The sequence below is a fragment of the Vidua macroura genome, chromosome 10, assembly GCF_024509145.1.
Source record: "Vidua macroura isolate BioBank_ID:100142 chromosome 10, ASM2450914v1, whole genome shotgun sequence".
Classification (NCBI taxonomy): domain Eukaryota; kingdom Metazoa; phylum Chordata; class Aves; order Passeriformes; family Viduidae; genus Vidua; species Vidua macroura.
The window spans coordinates 7,866,753-7,889,765 of NC_071580.1; the positions used below are offsets into that span (position 1 = coordinate 7,866,753).

General features: G+C 39.1%; 1 long non-coding RNA gene across 1 annotated transcript in view; it reads left to right on the top strand.

Annotated features, from left to right (window-relative positions):
- LOC128812325 (uncharacterized) overlaps positions 1 to 6,187 on the top strand; it is a 154,266-nt gene extending 148,079 nt beyond the window's left edge. Inside the window, exon 3 of the long non-coding RNA XR_008438688.1 lies at positions 6,106 to 6,187. This is a non-coding gene — a long non-coding RNA (uncharacterized LOC128812325). The remainder of the gene's footprint in view (positions 1 to 6,105) is intronic.
- Positions 6,188 to 23,013: the final 16,826 nt, after the last annotated feature.

The window sequence follows — 23,013 nt, forward strand, 5'->3', positions numbered from 1 at the left end:
ATCTTGAATACCACAGCTACTTTAGGTTTCATGGCCCTGCACTCTGAATGCAGTGGTTGCTTCTAACTGTTACTTTTATATCATTTCACTTTGCACCTTTTGTGTTACATTTTGCTCCTCAGTGTTTGTCAACAGTATATTTAAAAATGTCGTGGAAGTGCCGAGTGTTATACAATCAATGTCTAACACTTAAAGAACACTATTTTGTATGGGACAACCTGCTGTTAGTTTGAATATCAAGTATGCCATTTACATTTTGGTGGGTAGTTCAGAAATTTGATGTTTGCCAAATATGAAGTGTTGAAGAACACTCCATGTGCTGGATTAGTTCACTGTTGTGATCTCCTCTACAATGAGCAGCCATCTAATAAAATTTGGTACGCACAGATTTACATGACTGCATTACCCTATCTTGTAGCATTTCAAACGTGCAGTAAAAGAGTCTTTAAATTCCTTTATTGTTTTTTATCAGATGGGCAGAAGATCTTTCAGAAAAGATAACCAAAAGACAATATTGGCCTCCAGCTGTTAAAAAATACTTATATATTCACTGTAACATATAGATTCAAAAATAGTTGGCCCAATCATTTGTGTATTAACCTATTTTGTGGAAGTTTATAGTAAATAATTTTTAAAAATAACTTGATGTGTGCCACAAGTAAAACTTTACGATGCTGTAGGCAGTAGTAAAAATAATAGAATAAATCTCCACAAGAAGCTCTTGCCAGGAAGTTTGCCTCACCTTGCAGTGGGACATGTAGATTCCCCCAGAGGAGTCCAGTAAACTGTGCAAAAGCTGTGATTTGTGATTTGGAAACACCATTAACATCCTGTTTGCCTTGCAAATATCTCCTCATCCTTGAGTTTTGGTAGCCCAGCCCAGAACACCTTGCAGACTGGTACCCCCTACCCTGCATAAAACATAATAAACAGAGTTGGTAGCAGTGAGGTTTGGTACAAAATAAGGAGCTTTAATTAATTTTAAATGGTGCTTTTCAGAGTGTCAAAAGCTCAGCCCACTGAAGTGGAAAAGGGAGTTAGAGTGGCGAGAGCCTGGCAACACAGCTAATCTAGGCGCTCCCAGCAAGCTCATTTCAAAAGCTGACATCAGTCCATTGGCATCTCGAGGTAGAGCTGCCTGGGGACAGCAGCCACTCTGCAGACAGACCTGCCAGGGTGAAGTTGGGGCTCTGTGGCAGCTTCTGTGACAAGAGCTCATTGTCACAGCGAGGGGCCTGTGCCTGGCGTGTTTGTGCTCTGGGCTCTGGAAGTAACCCAGACACACGGGGGGACTGGAGCTTGGGGCACACAAAACCAAGCATGGACTAGATACAAAACTGGGGATCATGCCTTCTGTCATCAGAGATCAGGGGAGTACCACTGCAGCAAACTGTTGCTCTGCTTCCCCAGGGTATTTAGATAGTGATTTTGAAATCAGTGCTTACATGGTTTCTTAAAAGAGAGCGGCTGTGCAATGGAATTCTAGTGCATAAAGAAAAATATGTTTTGAGTAGCTGCTTTTGATTGCTTAAAAGATAAGCCAAATTGTTTTTTGTACTTCCTTTATAGAGAGCTTGTTCTTCTGGAAGTCATTCTGGGATCTGTTTTCTAAAGGCTAATAGTTACAAACAAAAATACCATTAAATAAGCTATCAAATATTGGTGGGTTTTGTTTTTGTCTTATCATATTAACAGCAGCTAAGGTTTATCTATCCAGCCTTGTTTCTCTTTAAATCAGTGGCAGAACTCCGATTGATTTCTACCACAGCACATAAGGTGAATCTGTACTTAATATATGTTAGACTTAGACAAAAAAGTCTAGAATATGAGCCTGGTGCTGAAATGGCTGTGCAAGACTTCAGCTAAAAAAATCCTCTTAGATTCAGGTTTTATTAGGTCTCAGATAATGCCTCTTAAAATTAAGCTGGCACTTCATAGTAAGTTCTTATTAATTCATTATTTACAAAGTAGGAAAAAGAAAACCTCAGCACTATTTGCTGAGTACCAGTCAGATGACCCACAGACAAGAGAAGCTTGCAAAGTTCTAATAAGGTTTTTATAAACATAATCTCTCATCTCAGCCACTGGAGCAGAGCAGCTTCAAATTTGTCTTCTGAACTTCTGCACAAAGTAATTTCCTACAATTTTCCGTTGTACCCTCAGCTACATTCATGTCCAATTTTGTATTTCAAGTTTGATCCATTGAAGAGACCTAATGTGGTGTTGTTATTAAAACAAAGCCTAGAATGGGACTACTCATGTTCTTAAAAAGTCTATATCTCAGTGCTGCCTTGAGTGGATCCCCTGTCTGTGCTCTGCCCTTTGTGGAATGAGGTGAGGGGATGTAGTTTCAAATCTAATTACCATCCTTATGAGCTGTAGGAAGCTCTCCAGAGCTGTCGTTCATATTTCATTTATTTGCCGACACCCACCCCTACCACCCCCTCAAAAGTTGGCTCCCCAGAAAAAGGAAAAAACCCCAAACAAACAAAAAACAACAAGCAAAATCTTCCCACAGCTCACTCCCCCAAAACTCAGAATTTCCACAGGAAGGCAAGCCATCATTTCACTGACAAGGATGCTTCTGAGTGTCTGTCTCCTGCATGAAGCTGATGGCAGACTGGGAAGTGATGCTGACCTTGGGCAAGAGTGGTGTGTGCCACCAGGGTACTTTGTGCTAATGGCTAGCACTTAGTCCCGAAGGAACCCCTACTGGGACCTGAATAATCCCCCCCAGCATCTGTGTTGGGGCCATGCTTGCCTGCTCATCTGGCAATATGTTTTCTATAGGATGCAGAAGTTGAATCCAGGCAGTCCTAAAGCTGAAGTAGCTCCTGAGGTCCTACCATGGAATGTACTTAGGATCCATGAAGTAGCCTCTCACTGACCCTGTGACCTGACTTGACCAAATCCTGCATTTTACACTCTGGGTGGGTCTTTCTGCTGCACAGTGTCTTAGGACCACCTCCCTCCTGCACAGCATTGTACCCCTGTTTTCCCTCTGTATTTTCCTACAGAAGCATTTCTCCTCCCAGTCACTCAGAAAGGATGGAGGATCTCTCTTTTCTGCCTGTAGCAATGTCTGCTCATTTAGAGATTTTGTCTGGTTGATGCGTTGTCAGCTTCCCTGTGGCCACATATATATTGTGTAAGAGATGACAGCAAATTTGGTTCTGTGTAAGTAATGAAACAGTTTTATCCTAATACACATTGTTTCCTATCAATCTCTTCCAGATATAATTGTTTACTGAATAATAGACAAAAAGTTTAGTTTAGAGATTGGTTTTAACCAAAAACTTTTAACAGGACAACATCTGGTAAGATGGATTTTGGCATAAATGATAAACATCCCCTGAGAAGTATGTTGGCTTGAGTTTTTGTTTGCTCATGGTCTATCTTGAAAGTGCAAGTTTTGCTTCTGTGGTGAGATACCTTTACTGGGAAAGCTTATCTTCTCATGGCTGTGTTCTGGCACTGTACCATGGCTTGTCTTCCCTCTGTGATTAAATGTTTTGGGCTGAGTTATGTCAGATGAAATTTCATTGTCTTAGGGTGAATCTTTGTCTTAGGATATCAAGACTGGGCTGTGTATAGATTAATCTGCATTCTAGATCCATACTACACAAAAATAGACCATTGTTGCAGTTTCTCTGCATATCAGTGCTATGAAGGCAGAACAGGAATTATACACAAACCCAGGCTGAATGAAATCTGTGCTGGGCAGCCACAGTATAGAATATGGGCTATTTTTAGCATTCATTCACATAATACAGTGACAGAGCAGTCACTGGCAATTATAGCAGGCTCTGGAAACCTATTGCTTATTTGAAAATATGTTAAATCAGAAAATGTCCACAGACCTATTGGATCAATTCAGCTTTTGCTGCTAACATCAATTGCCTCACACCTTCATTTTCAAATCCACCTTTGGTTTCTCTAACATACCTAATATAATGATGCTAAAAAAACCCCATTGTTTACATTGTTTATGTACCTTGCTTTTTCTTTTTTTTCTTTCATGTATTTGCCTTTGACTGGGAAAACCATGACTATAAGCACATTCCAGTCTTCTAATCAGTGCCAGGAAAGGGACAGTCTCGTGGTTAAAACACAGGACTGGGCAGGACTGGGGAATGAACAGAGATCTGGTACTAGCTGGGCTCTGGCACAAATTTGAGGCAAATAACTTTCTCTCTCCAGGACTCAATGCTTGCCACAAAAAAAAAAAAAAAAAAAAAAAAAAAAAAAAAAAAAAAAAAAAAAAAAAAAAAAAAAAAAAAAAGTGTGTGTGGGAGTCTTTTGTCAGTGACAAACATATTTTGAGATTGTCTGTTAAGTAGAGAGATTATTTTCTTTTGGAAACATTTCAGAAAGAGCAGAGGCAGTGAGGAGGTTTTCTGTATATCTGGAGCTTCATTCAAAAATTTCCCAGACACTCCAAACTCTTGCAAGTGGCTGGCAGTTAGGAAGGGATGCATTTTCCAAGGGATTTCTTTTAGAATAAAGTTACTCTTAAAATATTAATCTTAAAATATTCATTTAGGACAGAATTTAAGGCTTTTGCCAAGATAAGATATTTTTCTTTCTTACTCTATGGATGCAAGTGAAAAGAGAGGAGTGGAGGACAGGAAATTAAAGTGGTTTTTATCCCTGGAATGAGTTTATTTTCAAATTTTATGCAGTGATTTGACTTGCCATTTATTTTATTGGGTGTAGTTTGTTCATCAGAGGTGATTCTGCATTGTAGAAACATTATGCCACTCAGATAATTAAGATAATTAAATCACAGTGAGATAATTCTATCTTCATTTTAATTCTGTGCACCACTCACAGATCTTAACTGCACATTCAGATGAAAAACTTCTGACTCGAGATATCTGTGGTGGTGTAAGGAATAGGAACCATTTCAGGATTATTTCTTCATTTGCTTGCATAAGGCAGATGCTTTGCTGAAGTTTGGCAGTAGTAAAGCTGGTACTAAGGAGCACTGTGCTCTAGATATGCAAGTCCCCCAGTGCTCTGAACCAAAATACAAAGCTCTGTTAGCTCAGGGGTGTAGCTGACTGGGAGGGTGACAAGGTTGTACTGGGTTCATGTGGGGCAACAGGTTGTTTTTGCATTTTGAAGTAATATAAAATGTATTTCTCTGTGTGTGTGTGACTTTCTGTAGTATTTAGGTATTCTGTCATGTTCTAAAAGTGTGAAAGAAAAGTAGAGAAAAGAAATGGGGGTGTTCGGTGACACATCAACTCTAGATGTCTTATAATTTCAATCTATACATTGATTATGGCAAGAGAGGCAATTTTCTGCACGAGTGCAAATCTTATGCAACAGAATGTATTTTGTCATTAACTGGATGGAAAATTTTGTCACTATGAGCAATTTTTGCTAAAAATAAATAAATTCATTTTGTAACCAAATGCATTTATTTAGAAACAAGGGACGTCTGTCTGATTGGGAGGGAGTGGGTGTTTTGAGAAAGAGGTGGCTTGTGATTCAGAACTCCTTAGATCTATTCTTGGTTCTGCTTCTGATTCATTATTGGTTGGATCTCAAATCAGTGGAAAATGGGCCAAACTTTCTGTGACCTATAACGAATCACATCAAAATAAAAGTCATGTTTTAGGCAAAGACTTTCTTAACCTGTCTTGCTTACTAAAACACAAGAATTCTGACGCAAGAAATATGATGTGCTACTTCTCCAGTCCCTTATCTCTGACCACCTGGTTCTGGGCATGCTGTGCATCTTCCATATTTGGTCAGTTTTATTTCTATTGCTCAATCAACACAAAAGTATTTTTCTAAAATCTGGGACTCTAAATATACCATGAATAGCAACACATACTTATATATAGATAGTATGCCCAGAACTTCTTTCCTTTTTTCTTTTTTGAGGTAGCAAATCTGGAGCTGAGGATATCCATTTTTGTATTAAAATTCTGATTACAATTTTGTCAAAAGTCTTAATTATGTTTCTTTTTTTTTTTTAGTTATGAGTCCTTTTAAACAACTAAAAGATTCTACAGGTAGCCAATGAAAATAGTTGTGTCCTCATGCAGTCTCTTACCCACTTTAACTCTAGCCCTGTTCACTGCTTTCATTTAGGATCACAGAAAGTAGAAGAGCTTTCCCAGGTTATCAAATCCAGTCCCTAGTGTTCACTGGAAGCCATACAATTAAATAAGAGATAAGAAAATTCCAGAGTCTATTATCACAGTCCCCAATAAACTTTCCATACTAAACTTCTGACCTGCAGTGAAAGCCCAGAGCCAGAACCATAGGATGTTGCCGCAAAAGAACAACAACAAAAAAATTAAGTTAATGCTGATGCCTTAGTTTCTTGCAATATGAGAGACTAAAGCTTTCAGATAAAGTACTTATTTGGCAAGTCTACCTTTTTTTGGTTGTTCTGCCCACAGCTAGAAGGTTGTGAGATAACTAGAGGGCAATCCTATTTCCCAACTGCACCTCAAGGCTGCCTTCTGGCAGCAAAGCAACATTGAACATTTACTTTTTATTCTGGGAAATACTTCCAGTGGTTGGGGAGGGTAATTTAATGTGGTGTGTGCATCCCATTATTGCAGATGGGATTTTTTGCATGTGTACTTCAATTTAGATTAAACAGTATGGAAGCAATTCTCAGAGGGCATCATGTTCTTGTTACATGTATAGCATAATGCTACTAACATTTGGAAGAACTGAATCAATAGAATGTATAAATAGGTATCTCCTTTACCTATCTGCACAGCTACAATGTGTTTAATGTATTAATTGAAACTTTCAGCAAAACGAAAAATGAAGCTTGAACACTTATCTAGAAACATTCTTTTTTAATATGTCAGGAGTGTTATGTACAAAATATCCTTAACAACTTAATAAGTAAGTGAGAAACATTGCAGTGGGTAATGTATCTTCAATGCTAACAGTTATTGCAAATGATTGATAAGAAAAAAAAAAAGAGTTTAAATCTCTTAACTTGTGAGCACTTAGTTGTTGCTGAGTAAAGGATACAGATCTGAAACCTACTCTAGATTAGGGGAGAGAGAGGGAGAAAGGTTAGAAGTCCTACTTTTAGCTCTAACATAAAATCAAGCATCTCTGTTCTTTCAACAAAGAGATTTGTAGATAGTAATGGGGACTACACATCTAAATCCTTTCTATGTTCATGTGAGCACACATTTCACAAAGTGCATTTGAGGTACATTTAATTAGAGCTACAGTAGTATAAATGTATTTTAAAGCGTTCCAATATGCTGACTTCTTTTAGTTTCACTTCCCATGAAATGCTGTGCAGTGGCAGAATTCTCCTTCCCACTCATGGGAAAATGAGGACACTTCTCTAATATTGTTGCTATTGATGTAACTGAGAGCAATTTGTCTCAGTGTTTTGCTTATCTGCAAAACAATTTACTCATGCGCTAGAACTTTCTGTCCTGCAGTTGTTAGCATTTAGTGATGATAACTCTGATGAGCAGCACTGTCTGCCAGGAAATTATCTCCTTGTATCATACATCTACAATTCCTTGGAAAATTAATTTGACACATGGAATGCAAATACATTAATAGCCTTTAAAATTTTTCTGTGTGGCTTTGGAGGTCAGAAATGTATATCCCACATTTCCTAACTGGTGACCTTTGTTCTCAAGAGATTTTCTGAGATGTGACTACTTACAATTGCAAGTCCCATTTCTGGAACTGAACTTCTCAGCTGAGTCTCAAATGAGGATGTAACCAGCAATAAATGGTACATAGAAAACTAATGTAATAGGGAGTGCAACACACATAAGGTGCCAGGTAGCCCTAATGTTATTAGGGCACAGGTTGGACTCTAGGAGACAGCTCTATTCCATGAGGATTGGGAAGCCCAGGATAGAAGGTAAAGGAACCTTTGAAAAGTCCTCCCTGCATTGTTGTGATACCACATGACTGACAAGTGGGGGACCAGTTGTGGGTGTGCTCTGAAACCCCACTACATCATTCTTGTTTTGAAAACTAACATGGTTCCATATGATCATCATGCAATATTCAAATGGGACTGCAGACCACCACTGAGATCTCTAGTCTGGGTTGGTCATTGTCTGGACAATCCATGCCAAACAGACTCTCATCCTGGGATGTGATCATCACAAATTAAACCTGGATGACTCCATCGTGGATAGTCAGGACTGACAGATAATATATGGAGGAACTTTGTGTCCCTCTGTGCAATGTGGAAGCTTCATGAAAAATCAGGAAATCTCAAAATGAAAACTTCTAAGCATAAGGAACTCTCAGCTGTCTTGGTTGGCTTTGTGGGGTTTTTTGGTGGGTTTTTATTTGTTTGGGTTTTTTGCTTTGGGGTTTTTGTTTGATGTTTTTGTTTGTTTGGGTTTTCTTCAAACATAAGAACTTTTTGAACTTCTTTAAAAAATAATGCACTAAGGCTCTCCTGTAATGAAATAACTTGAGGAGTTGGGGATTTTTGAAGATCTCTAAACAACACAAGACTGCAGTCTGTACAAAAGATGAGGCAGCTCAGGTCTGTATAGGCTAACAAGGTTTGACCTACTCCTGCTATTGATGCATTGTCATTAATTTGGGTGTGACTATGCTCATCACTAATAGACACTTGAGTAGTGGTTTATGACAAATAACTAAGAATTTTTATATCCATCAGCAGGCTGTGCAGGGAATTATCTGAAAGCCATGCAAACAAGAAGCAGAACATTCTATTTAAGCTACTTCTGTAGCACTCGTATTGAACCTTTACTAAATTATCCAGCCAACTGCATTTTCTTCAACAGTAATATTTGAAAATTATTTATGTTATTATTACATACATGATGATTCCCCATCTGGTATAACTTATATTATTGATTTTTTAAAATATTGAAATAATCCTGTGTTTTGTTTGTAAAACCGTTTAGCAAACATTCATTATAGCTAACTTTTTTTTTTTTTTTTTTTGCCACAGCACATTAAAGATTCAGGACTAAGCCTTCAGCTAGTGTAAGCTGATCTGGTTTCCAGTGTAGTCAATTCTTTAACTTTGTGAAGACTTTCAGTGATAGCCAAAAAAAGAATAATAAAATCAGTGCAGCCCTTGTATCTGTCTTATTGATCAGACTTTAATTGCACCAAGAAACAAAATGGTTTAAAAATTCTTTTGTTTGAGCCAGAGCAGTTTATGAAAAATGGCTATACTATACTGTGTAGAGGGAGTTTGTGCATATGCTAAGGAGAAGGGTGCAGAGCTAAACAAAACTATTAATTAAAAAAGGATACGTTAATTGAAATTGAGCAAAAAGTGGAAAATTATTTATCCAAACAAACTTTGTACCCCATAAAGGTGTGGGTACATAAAGCACACAAGCCTGTTGCTTATTAGATTATTTCAGGCCTTCACAAGCTGTTTGCTTACTCCAATAGCAACTTGTTGATAATAGGAAGCCTTTTGTGAGAAACGGCCCAAAAAACAATGGAAAGCGTCAGATTTAGTAAAGTGTCTAAAGAAAGTCTTAAAATGACACCCACGCTATGAAGGGAAGACCAAATTTGCTTTTTCTGAAGGGAATTTGTGTTTGTCAGGAAGGGCTCCTGGCAGCTTTGTTTCCAGGCCTTGATGTGTGACCAGGAGCCTCCAGGCCTCCCGTCACCCCTGGCCTTGTTCTGCCACCGCGCTGCCCACCCATACCGACACCGCAGGGGGAAGGGTTTCAGAGGAGCCGGAATCAAAAGCGGAGGGAGGAAAAAAAGTGCTTTTCAGGGTCTGATGTGTGGGAATCAAATGAGAGGCCTAGCTGAAATCCGGTCGCCAGGCAACCATAGTGATATGCTGAGGGAATATCATTAAAGTTGGAAACTAAGCAGTCGCTCTGAATTAGCAAACCTGACCGCCGTGTGGATGATGCGCCAGAGCCACCTCAGCCCCCAAGCGCTGTTTCTGCACATAGAGGGGGGAAAATAGCAGCTGATTTGTGGAGTTTTTCATAAAAAATAGACAATGGCTGTCCAGACACAGAGTTGGTGGTGAAATATGGTAACTGCCAGGCTTGCAGCTGGCCCTCTGACACAAGATTAATAAGTTGCCGTTTCCTAGCCGACCACAACCTAGTGGGAACTATCCAGCATTTTTCCATGAATTGTGGGTAACAGCCTTCCCGCAAGCTGGCCTACTTTACTGCTCTGCTTTCTGTGGATCGCCCAAAGTGCAGTAAACATCTGTGCCTGCAACGAGGTCAGCGAACATGGTGTCCGGCAGCCGCCACCTGAGCGGCCCAGCCCCACGCACAGACCCCAGGCTGGGCTGTACCCGCGGCGCATCCGCCACATGAGGAAGGCGCCCGTGGCTGTGGGTTCAGCACTTCACAAAGTTTTGCTGCAGCTGGAGCGGGGAGGGGGTGGCGGGGGACTGGGTTCGGAAATGACAATGTGACAAGAGAGCGGGAGCGAACCTATTGAATTAGATTTAGGCTGCACTGAATATTATCATTGACACGAACAAGCAAAGCTTATCTGCTCTTGCCTTCTTGAAAGGTTTAATGAAATTGAATTGCCAACCTCTGTATTTTACCACCGTTTGGCTGAAGTGGCTCAGAGGCATACATGATCGCTTAAAAGGAAGCCAGGTTGAGTCAAACTGCAAAGCGTATGTATGCATTTTTGACAGCAACATCTCAAACACAGTGTGACATGGCATAACATTTAGAGGTAATTTGATTACAGGCACTGTGTAATGCAAATCAGACTTCCCCAAATATGTTAATTTTTTATCACAATAGCTCACCAACACAGTCAAGTTCAGTTTAAGTTAATGTCAAGCTACATTTTATATTATATTTAGGCTTTGTAATATAACTGTGTGCAGTTGCCCACAAACTATAAAGACCTAGAAGTTCAGTAATCCCCTGGGTTCTTTCTTTCTCAGTTTAATTAAATGATGATATGAGGAAAATATTTCTTTATATTACATAGATGTTTGAAGAGAATTTGAATGTTTCTTCAGGCATAGAAATTTGGAAGTAACAAGTGCAACTCAAATTCATAAATTATTTTTGGTAGGAAAAAGAGTGAATGCATGTAACTTTAAGCTTCACTATGATCAATTTATTCACTTAAGGCCACAGGCAACTGAGTTGCAAATAATTTCAGATAATAATTTTGTTGGTACGTAGGCAAGACGTGTCAGAGTAACTCTGAATGTAAAAGTGCAAGGTTTGAGCTTTCTGGATTTTCTTCTGTCCTTCTGTGCAATGCTGGTGAAACAGGTTTCTTCTTTTTTGTGTCACTTTCCCCAGCTTTATATAGTACATTTAGGTTCTTAAATGAAAAATATCACAAGGAATGATATTTGAATGATGTCAGGCTGGGGAGCATATTCTTAAATTTTGAGCTTCTGTTTTTAGAAATTTCTTCATGGAGCAATATTATTCTGATGATTCAGAGCTAATGAAACTTTCAGTGGTGACAGGGTCCTGCAGGTAGGATCCATCTCTCAAGCTGGAGCACAACATAATCCCCCTCATGCAATGTCTGTCAGATACCAACCAAAAGACTCAGCACTGGCAGGGAGTTGCTAGCAATGTCCTATGTAAGTGGCATTGGAAATCAGTCTGATTTGAGGCAGCATTGAAATGTCTTACTTGGAGGAACAGGACAAAATTATGAGAAGTGGAGAGATGGTCTGGTACAGTTAGGTGAAGTTTGATCAACCCAGTGAATTCAGAATTCGAAGTCCAGAAGTGAAGCAGAGCTGACCACAATCAGGGAGAAGCCCAGATGATGAGCACCCCAGGTGACAGCAGAAGCTAAGTATGTAGTCACTCACCTTTGCTTAGAAGCCAAGGTATCTTCCTTAGTGTGTGTGCTATTGCTATAAAAAAGAGTTTTAGCATCTACTAGCCATGATTATTCCTTTCTAGTATGTCTGTCAAGGACTCCTTTTGAACATGTGTAAAGATGCAGATAAAAGAAATATCCCCCAGTCAGTAATACAGAGGAACCCAAAACATAAACACAAGTGAAGGCTTATATGTGGTAATCATTTCCTGCACATCAACTGATCTACCACAATCTTCCATGCATGCTTTTAGCTCTTGAAAAATGTGAAGTAATTCATGTTGGCTTAGCCCTCTGCTCTGAGTGAAAGAGAGGAATTAGCTAATTCCAGTTACCTGAGCCACCAGCTTAGAGCACATGCACAGACAGTTACCATGAATCAGAGGTCGAGCAATAACCTCTTTGTACATGAACATCCAGAGTTTATATGAACTGATCCCGCTCAGTTGTAATGAGAGAGGACAAGTTGCCTTGGACTTGGCATCCACAGAAACATTAGTGCTGTTTGCTGCCTCTGTGTCTTTTTGGGTCAGTGTAGCTTTGCATTTTCTCTGGTCCTTCATATAATCTCCAGCACTTTCAGAACACACATTTCTCTTGTGAGATTTACCTGGCCTGGAGTGAGAAGAGAAGCTTAACAACATAGGTCCCTTTTATTTATAAGAGCATTCCTCTCACGATCTCCACCTGTCACAGATGTGAGGATTAAATGCAGCTCTGTTTCTTATACATATTAATCTCTTACATCCCAGTGATTCTGGACCCTGTGGATACTTAGAAGATGGGTTTTCCAAGAGCCTGAATATTGTTGCCTTTAATTCACTAATATCTGTCACATCTTTATGTCCATGAAAACATTCCTAATCTGTCAAGTAAGATTTACTTATACTTTATTCTCTGAATTATTTGGGACTACAAGGTTTTAGGTATTTTAATAGTGATTTAAAGTAAAGGGATAGTATTTTTCAGTTATAGTAATAGTGCTTCATATTTAGTGTGGTATGTACTTTTGAACAACAAATGAATATGTTTCCAACAAATGAATTGGTTTAGCAGTCCCATGTGTGTTTTTTCAACCAATCCCAACTCTCAAGCCTCTCTGGTCCTACAGAATCTCTGGATGCTTTACCACTCCTTGACATAGCTGGCTGTTACTACAGCAAAGTCACTGCGTTCTTTTTAAGGTCCACTCTTCAGCTTTTCTGGTTTCATTGGTTCCTGGAGTCATTTGGACTCTCTTTCTGCAAGAAATGTCACCTGAATGACTGTGGTTTGCTGGAAGAAATAGATCTCCTCAAGCTAGGCTAGGAAGAATCCATCCCATGACCAGCTCTTTAGTTGTGAGGGCAGAGCTGGCTCTGCAGAGAAATAAGTCACTTGCCTCATTTCTGGGATTTTCAATTACTGCAGTGTTAACTCAGACCCATTTCTTGGCCACAGAGCAGACACTTGCTGCTCAGCTCTAAAAATCAACCATTAGTTTGCATCCGTGCCAGTCTGCCTCGCTGTGTGCCAGAGGGAGAGGAAAGAGTGACGCTTAGAGGACTCACTGGTTCTTGGTGTTAACAAGAAGCTGATGTGATCTGTGAGTGTTCTTCAATAAGTGATGAACGAGACATGTAAGCACAAGAACACATCTTCTTGTTACCCCTGTGTACCTCCCTTGATATCAGATGTCTGTATTACTACTCCTGCTATTGTAACCTGGGACTGTGATTGTAAACTGAATGTTCTTTATCTATTTAATAGTCTTAGGTAATCAAGTATCTGGAAAAGTAGAGGAGTCTGATCAAGAAACATTGTCATCTAGTCCTAAACTGAACAGTACTGCAGTTTTGCTTCACATCCTTATGCAAAATAATAGGAAAAAGCATAGCAGTGCTGTTCTAATTCTGCAGGAGGGGTAGCAGAGTGCCAGTTCAGGTGCTGTATGAAACAGTGTGCACAGGGTAAGATCTTTGATTTTTTCTGATCAGATGCTTTCTGATAGAAAATATCACCCCTTTTTATCAGTTCTTAGGGTTTTCTGTGTACAGCATAGGAAATCAGCAGGAGAGTGGCTAAAGTCTCCTGCCTTACTGATGTTGTCACAGAACTTTCTGTGACACCAAAGCCCACAACCAGTCTGGAGCTGGAAAATTCTCCAGGTGATCTTTGTCCCTTGAAATATTTTGTTGAGTTTTTCAAGTGACACATAAAAAAAAAAAAAAAACAAAACAAACAAACAAACAAAAAAAACCTGCTTAGCAAATAATTAAGTAAACCAAATGTCCTATGCAGGAGTTAATAGATAGATATATGTGTGCTATCACTAGCCCAGTTTTTATTGTCAAAATGTGCTCACTTTGCAAAAGCCAGTTTTTGAGACATAGAGAGTAGTTTTTTGCCAAGGAAGAGCTGTTGGATTCACTGACTGAATTTATCTCTGTGACGTATTTTAAATAAAATTTAAACCCTTCCATAGATCAAATATATGACAAGAATGTGACACTGCAAAAGAAGTAGTCTGTGTTTCATGAGAAATTTACTGGACACACAGTTAACGGGAATTACCTCGTGATTGGCTTGGCCTCTTCCTGCTGCGAGCGTTATGGTAAAGGCTAATTCCCCGTGCTCCTGCTTTTCTTGGCCACCATTGCACTGTGCCATGGGCCAGCAAATTTGGTCTATAAGTAGATGTGATTTAACCCTTATGGTTTATTTTCTGCTTGGCTGTCAGCTGATGGCAAAAGGCCAAATGCTAACAACAACGATGGCTGAGCAGCTGGACCTGCATGCATGACATCTCAAAAATGACTTACATACTGTCCCCTTCATTGCAGTGTGTTGATCTCTTCCTGTTTGACTGGTGTGGTGGCAGAAGCAAGATTAAAAACCTCAGGAAGAGCACAGGGTTAAGGGATTTTATTTTATTTCAATGTTGCTGAGTAGGGCTGCTGAAGTAAACATTCTTTCTAAATGATAAATAGTTGAGCACGTTTTCTCTTTAATTAGAGCTATATAATTTTGGAAGGATTTCTTCTGGTTATTTCCCTCATCTACTATATTCTGCTTGTTGAATTTCTGCAGATTATTACTAAGGAGAAAGAAAAGAAATTTTTCTTTGAGGCAGAATTTACCCATCATAACATCAGTAATGAAGAGGAGAGAGAACTGTCTGCTATTACATGAAAAATAAAAACATTTTATGCAATAATTCTGAGAGCTTGATGTTCAGTTGGTAGAAATTGAATGAAATTTGAGGTAGTGAGATTACTTCTGTAAAACTAACAAATGCAGTAGAGTAGCCTGCACAACTTTCCATATGCAAGAAAAGAAATCCTTTATGTTTCATTTTATTTTAAGCAAGCAAGTGGTTTTGCTGTCAGCACCACTTGTAGCAGTATAATGGAAGTGAATAATTTTAAACAAACCCTCAAATACTCTCTACTTTGTGTTAGGATTATGCAACTGAGAGAGAATAGTAACTTCTTAACAAAAAAGTAGCAATATGTGACATTTTGTCTGTCAGCACTGGTGAAGTGGAATACACAGGTTTATTTAAAATTGAGTTTTACTTCACGTAATGATAAAATAATAAAAACAAGTGGCTTAGAGTATAATGAACCCAAAGCACCCAAGCAAGGAATATTATAGAATCAGTGAGGAAGATTATATGCAAACATCCTGTGAAGAATAACACATCTTGATATAGGTTTTCTATAAATTCTTCTTGGTATTGTGGAAGTGGACACTGAGGAATCCCACCAAGACTGGTAAGCATATGGCATTACTCCTGTGTAAATTGAAAAGGATCAGGCCCTCTCCTTTTGGTACTAGATTAATGCCTCTAAATCTAAGCAGGACAGAGGAATTTTTAAAAACACTTAATGTTAGGACTTCTGCTGACCTAAATGGGAGAAGAGCTTGGACAGCACTGAAGACTTTAGAAAATCCTGGGTTTTGTGCACAGGTTATCAAATCCTTAACTGACTGCTAAAACAGCCTTCCAATTTGAAAGCTGATTAATGGCTTGTTTAACAGACCAGACTGAAAACCCTTTGAAATTTATGGAAATAAAATCTGATTATTTCAGAAAGATTTGGATCAATTTTGGAATCGGTTTTGTTTTGGATGAACTTGGTTGGTTTGTGCAAAATAGTCAGGCAAAGGGGATTAGAACTGAATATGTTGATTGGTACCAGTTACACATTTTAAACTTCTGGCATTCAGAGTGGAATTCTTTTTGCTCTCAAATTTAAAATAAATTTAAAATACAGATACAAATTAGAATCATCATTTTTTCACTGCACACAGTCTTTATAATTTATTCCCCTACTTCCATTGTTATTGAAGGACATGCAATCTCAGAGAAACATTCCTTCAAGTAGATGGATATTATTGAGGCTGAAACAGAAGTTAACTTCAGGAAATGTGCTTTGTGGTTCACCATGTTTAATTCAATGCAACACATCTGACTATAACTTGATTTCTTTTCCTGCCTATTTTGGATTTTTGTGCTCAGTTGTGATGCAAGCAAAGGGAGGAGAGACTAGGCAAAATGTGTTTTCTTGAAGTGCAGTATTGCTGTGTGCAGCAGCCCCCTGTTCTGCCTGATCAGTCCCAGGCTGTCGTTAGCTTCATGGTATACTTCCAAATTAATACCAAGGAACCTGTTGTTATTGGTTTTGCTACCTGTGAAATTCAATATCGGGCTGGTAAGGATCAGATTTCACCTAATCCAACAGGGAAACCATGATGCCATTTAGGTGGACTTTGCAAAACACTCTGGGTAGAGCAAGGGTCTGCCAATGCCTCTTCTTGCTTCAACCTCTACAAATAAAGAACCAAATTCTGTAGGAGTGCCGTGTAAAAAGCTCAGTGCTTCCTTGGCTCAAACACTAAGAACAGATGCTTAATATTGGCTAGATACATTTGCTTTTATTGGAATTACACTACTGTGTATTCATGCAACTTCCCCAAAAGAGACATTTTCCCCTTTGTGTTGCATTTAAATATTTTCCAGTTAGTAATCTCATAATACTCTTCACAAAACAAAATAATTTCATAGCAGAATAAACACATCCTGAAGATATCATGTCTTACATGAGGACTGGTTCTTCATTAGTGCTGCAGTGGAATTCAGGTTTGCTAACAAAGCAGAATGTGCCCACGATATTAATGTAGTGTGATCGGCCACTTGATGAGGGAATAATTCATAGGCATGCACTAACAAGGCTTTGACCAAGCTTTGCTCACCCTTTTAAAGGAAGACAGGGCTGTTGTTTTGGGGTTCAGTCCTGGCCCTTCTGAAGGTATGAGGATTATATTGTCTCTTTGAGGTGTATAACAATGAGAGCACTGCCTCTTCCTGACAGGCCCTGTGCTATGCCTCTGTTAGAAAACAGAGCTCAGAGGTCTACCAAAAAGCCCACTGTGCCAGGAAATATCAGACAATGAAAAACTGAATTAATAGAATCTGACACAGTTTTACTGTAGCAGCATGTTTTTCCTTACTTAAATATATTTTTCCTTCTCTTGTCAACAGATTACTTGGTGCTCTTTTCAGAAACAGAAAAGTTGCAAAACCAAAACAAAAGCTCTAAAGATATTAGGTTAAGGATTTTTTCTTTTCCTTTTAATTCCGTGTTAAAAAAAAAAAAAAAAAGATACCACACGAAATGTCAGACAGTCTGAAGCACTGCTGGCACAGTTAAGAAAGTGGTTCTCTGACAAAAGAAGCCTGGTTGTCTTTGACTATCCATTTGAACATGCAGACCTGCTTGCAAGCCCGAACTAGAATTTTTGTCCAAATTTTGGGAGTGCTTGGATTCTGCCTTTTGGGGTTGATCTTGTATTGACGCATGAATTAGTAACAAAATTGGTACCTACATCTATCTTTCAGTGCAAAATACTTGGGTTGCTTGAAGCTAGAGTTTTGCCTTGAATTGCAGAGTTTCTCACTTCAACATAATAAATAGTTGTTGGGTTTCTTATTCCAGAAACATATGACTGAATGCTCAGTCACTGTGCTTGAGGCCTCTGTTTGGAGATGCAGGCTCAGGCAAAGGGAATTTACTCAATTTTTAGTGTTCAGCTGGTATTATCTGAGGTGAAACTCCAAATCTTCTGGCATATTTTGCTGCTGACTTCAGCCTGGCTAGGTTTTTCCCTGTCTCATATTTTTGTACTGCCCAAAGAGCTGCTCACCTGGAAAGGGAGTAGGGAAAGGTTCCCTTTCATGTTTTGGATTCTGTGTGTTTCTAAGGCGTGTTCTCAGCCTGGATTAAGTGAGTTATGAGCTGTTGAACGGTGCAAAATATCTGTGGCAGCAGCCACAGGACAGGTCTGTCCTTAGATCTCCTTTTCATTCTTCAGAAACCCCTACAAACAGAGTTTGGAAACCAAGCAACATCCACCAGTGAGACAAGACAGAGAACCCTGTAGCAGTAGCAGTAGGAAAGCAATAATGGCAAACCTTTAACTAGCTAGAGAGTGAACATTTTACATTCCTAAATATGCCATAATGCAAAAGAATCTGTTTATATTAGGAAAGACATTGCATTCTGCTCACTCATCCCTTCCCAGGCTTGTTTGCACAGAACTAGGTTTCCATAACTCATAATAGGAAAATACACAATTGTCAAAACCTTAGGACTTGGCTTCTTTTTCTTAATATTAACCCAGCTGCACTTTCGTCATAGGCAAAGGGTCTCTTATTGCTCTTTTAATGAAGAGACATATTGAGGTAATCTGGAGTTTGGTGCTCATCCCATGAGCCACAGGATCTCCTCTCAGCTGCTGGACTCTCTTCCCAATTATCACATGTGTCCTTGAAGCTGTTTTTCTCAGCAGCACTTGATAAAGTTCAGACATTCTGGCCTCACAGGCACCCACTCACCCTGCTTTGGTGCCATTCTGTCTACAGCTCACAAGTAACTTCTGTTGGTGCCTGTTGGGACCTGACACAGGAGGCCTCCAAGTCAGAAACATCTCTGCTTCCTTCCCAGCCCCATTTAAACAAGACCATTTTAGTAGGTGACCATTTCACCTGATGGATGCCATAAAGCAGGTCAGATTTAATACTTCCAATAAACTGATTTCAAAATTATATTTAGCAATAGCATTTCACTAATGAAGTGCTCACTTGCAGAGTTCCAAGCACAGTGCAGGAATTTAGTGGGTCTTTTTATAACCACGGGCTTGCTTCTAACTACAATTATAAATGGTTGAATTCTTATCTGGTTAAAGGGAGTTGGATTGTGCCCTGAACTAGATGCCAAGTTTCAAGAGCTTTCAGAAATCGGATTTAGATCAGATGAAGCCTTAAGAAGCTAGATGTTTGGATGAACCACATGTTTTCAAAAAAACCCCAAACCTTCTCACTGGGTTTTTTTTCCTTATAATCTTCTAATATAGCGAATGCATTGCTGGCTGTCTTCTATATGAAGCAGGGTAATATATGCATGAATAGCTTTAAGCTTGTCACTGGTTCTATTGAAGGGTTAAATTTTTGTGCATTGTTAAGTTCTCTGTATGTGACTGCCATTCCAGAGCCCAATCCCACATTCCTGAGCAGCCAAATTTCCCCTGGAAGTCAGTGGGAAGTGTTCAGGTGCATAGCAATGGACTACAAAGCAGAGTTTCTTGAGAAACAGGGGAACACCATTTCAAACAAAAATCTAGTCACCTTGAAAGCGACCTCTGTGCTCTCTCTCAGCCAGAACCATTGAAAGAAAACCTTCATTTGTATTTATCCTCTAACACTGAGTGAAACAAGCATTGCATACCCATCAAAGAAAACATTTTAAAAATGCCTAAACTTGGAATGTTTAAATGTTTTTGACCCTTCCCTTCAGTAAGGCACATCTATTTTAATAAATGCAGTTAGGCGATTATTACAAGTTGTTGAAAATAGTATTTATTTGAGAGAAAAGCAGAGTTCCCTTCTATTTCTCTCCCTATCTCTCCCCTGTGATTCCCAGTTTCAGCTCTTCCTCCAGACTCATTTGGGCAGGGTGCCTGTGAGCAGCATTGAATATAAAGAAAGGAAGCGGCCCAAGTGTAAGTTTCCTTTGCCTTATGCCCCATATTATTCCTTATTTGTTGTGCTAATTCAGCAGCGTAATTCCCAAATACAGCCTCCTTGAATTGTTTTGATGAGAACTGTTAACTCAGCGCGGACTATTTCTAACGAGCTCTGCAGCCCAGAGAGTCAGAACTTTATGGCGTGAAGGCTCCATGCACTAGCTGTTTAAAAACGTGGCCGGTTATTGAAGTCCCACTACTATTAAAAAAAAATTTAATAATTTCTGCGATGTGATTAAAATTCGTTTCTCAAACCATGAAGCGGAGTGTGCGAGTTAAGCAGCCGGGCACCCGCGTCCTTTGTCCTCGTGCCTTTGGGGACGATGTGGTAGTGCCCTCTAGTGACACAGCCCGACAAGAATGCCACGGAGCACAATGCAGGACTTTGTTCCGCTTCCCGACCATCCTTTCTTTTGGACTCTATTTTGGGACGAAATTGATTTACGTCTAAATATTTCCAAAGCTAACATCTAGCGTAGTAGTCCGAAAAATAATACGTTTTTCCATACTTTTTAGAACCAGTGGAAGTTTTTTCACCTTTCAACTACTGTATTAACAAATGAGCTGTGGTTAAACATTTCAAAGAAGCAGAATTTTTATTTTTGCTCTTCTGCGTTACTTGTGCCAGCAGGGTTTTGCATGGCTGAAGCCTTACAAAGTCAGTAGTTGGAGGCTTCATCCAGTTCCCAGGGAATTTAGTACCCAAGTTCTCATTAGACTTCCACAGGAGCAGGATTGGGTTCACTGAATAGTCATACACAATTAAAAGATAAACAGTCAGCCTGAAATGTTACTGAAACTTTTAGCTTCCTCTGCTCAGGAAACAGGGGCATTCAGAAATGTTCAGGGAAAAAGAAAAAAAAGAAAGAAAAAGGGAAAAAAAAAAAAAAAAAAAAGAAGAGAAATCTATGCTAATTGTAGAAAATTTCAGAAAAATGCACAAACCATCTATACCTTTGTTGCTGTCAGACACTCTCTGTGTCCTCCTACATACATTTTATCATCTCTTTGTGACTATAACAATAACATATTGGAATATGACCAAATCAGTGACCTGCTTCATTCAGGGATTGGCTGGTTTTTGGCATTTTTTATAGCAATGAAATCAGTGAACTATAGTTTGCCTACAATGTACAGGGGATTTTGTGCATGCCATAGTACACACTATTAAAACAGCATCTTTTTTTTTTTCATATATTCTGTAATGAGAATAGATCCACCATTGTTAATGCTGTAGTTTGTGGTTTGAGTACTCCCGCTGTTACTGTTCGTTATATTGAAATAGCACTAAGGAGCCTCATTCAGACCCAGATGTGCTTGCTGCTGTACAAATATGTAAAAAAAAAAAAAAAAAAGAGCAGAATCTATAAAGTTAATTTCTCTCTTGAATATTTAGTTTCATTTAAATATCAAACTTCCTGTGCCATAAACAAACAAAAAGTGATCCTGTTAACTGATGCATTAAAGAGGTTAGATCCTGTATTTCTTCCGTGATGGGGAGGGGGGCGAAAGGGGAAGTGATGCTATTGACCTATATAAGTGCTATTCAAAGTGAGCAAAAGTTAGCCTAAGAAAAGCTGAAATGTTCTGCGTGATCCTCTTCACATGGAAAGGTCAGGAGGTGGAGAGTGAAAATCAGGAGAAAAAGATGTGATTAAAATGAGGTTTTATTTTTGTTTCAGGTTAGGGGAGTGGGAGCTGATTGAACATATTAGACATGAGAGCAGAGTAAGAGACATATCCCTCAGTGCCAGGGTTATCCATGTAACCCAAAGACCTTTTTTATTTAAAAAGCTATTGCTTGTGATCTTTTCCAAAGAAGGAATCAATAAATACCCACCAAAGTTACTCTTTTGGTCAAAATGATAAATGAACATTGAAGTGCTATAAATTGGTAGCAACCAGCACAGTGATCCTGGAATTCAACAAGAAAACAAATGAGAGCAAAGCAACACTGAGACCCTCCTGGCTCTGCCATTGCTGCTGAAATTCTTAGAAATGACCCAAGTATTTGGCATTAAATGATAAAAAAAAAAAAGAAAAAAAGTTAATTATTTTGCATTTTTCCCCTCATTGGAATTAAACCTTAAAATAACAAGTCCTGTTTCTTTCCAACATCTGTAGTTTGTATGTCCAGTGATCCTTCAACACAGTCATCATTGCCTGAGTGCACAGCATCTGGAGTCAGCCCTGGTACCTGCCTGCACAGAGGCTTTTGGCAACACAGGAGGTGGGAGCAGGCACCAGTATCCTCCAGTACCCTCCTGTGCTCAGGGAATGCTGCTCAGGCTTGAATTCTGCTCCTGAGTTACAAACAGTCCCAGTATTCCACAGACTCTGTGCTACCACCAAATCCAGCAAACACAGGGAAAAGCACATCATTTTCCCATGTACCACTACTCTGAGAAATAAATCCTTGTGTTTTCTGGATATCACAATACCTTAGCTAAGAACATGCTGATTTTCATGCAAAGATGTAGCCCCCCCAAAATTATAGAAGTTTTTTTTTATTCCTTTACTATTTCGACTTTTTAAAAAACATTCTGTATTTCCAGCCAGGCTTTCGTTTAAAATAACCCTCTCATTCAAAACCTCACCTGTAACTTTATCCCAGTGGTAACTCTTACCTGCCATACTAGCCCTAGGCCCTTGTAGCACTTGACATCATCTCTTGGACAGGTTACAGAGCCTATTGAGACAGTTGTTAGAAGCAGATTTACTCTGCAATGTGGAGCCAACCACAGAAGAAAATTAGTGCATTTATCTGTCAGCATTAGGCTAGATTATCAATCCAGTACACTAGTCACAGGATCTGGTTTTTCTTTCTCTGGGGAAGTGAAATTGATATAGTGGTAGGCAGTAAAGGTGTCAGTTATAAACAGGACATTAGCATGAGAAAGTAGGAAAATGGCTACTTTTAGGCAATGGTCCTTTTTAAAGTATAGATTTGAAAAGTAGGGTTTTCTTCCTCAGAAATAGACTTTCTAGAAAGAATGTCAAAATTCCTTCCTTCAAGCCTTTTAGCTTTGTTTTTCCTACAAATAAAGTTCTGGATTCTGCTCTGATTCTGAAAAAATGGGCAAAATCCCTCTTTCTCTCTCTCTCCTTTTTAAAAAAAATTGTGGTAAT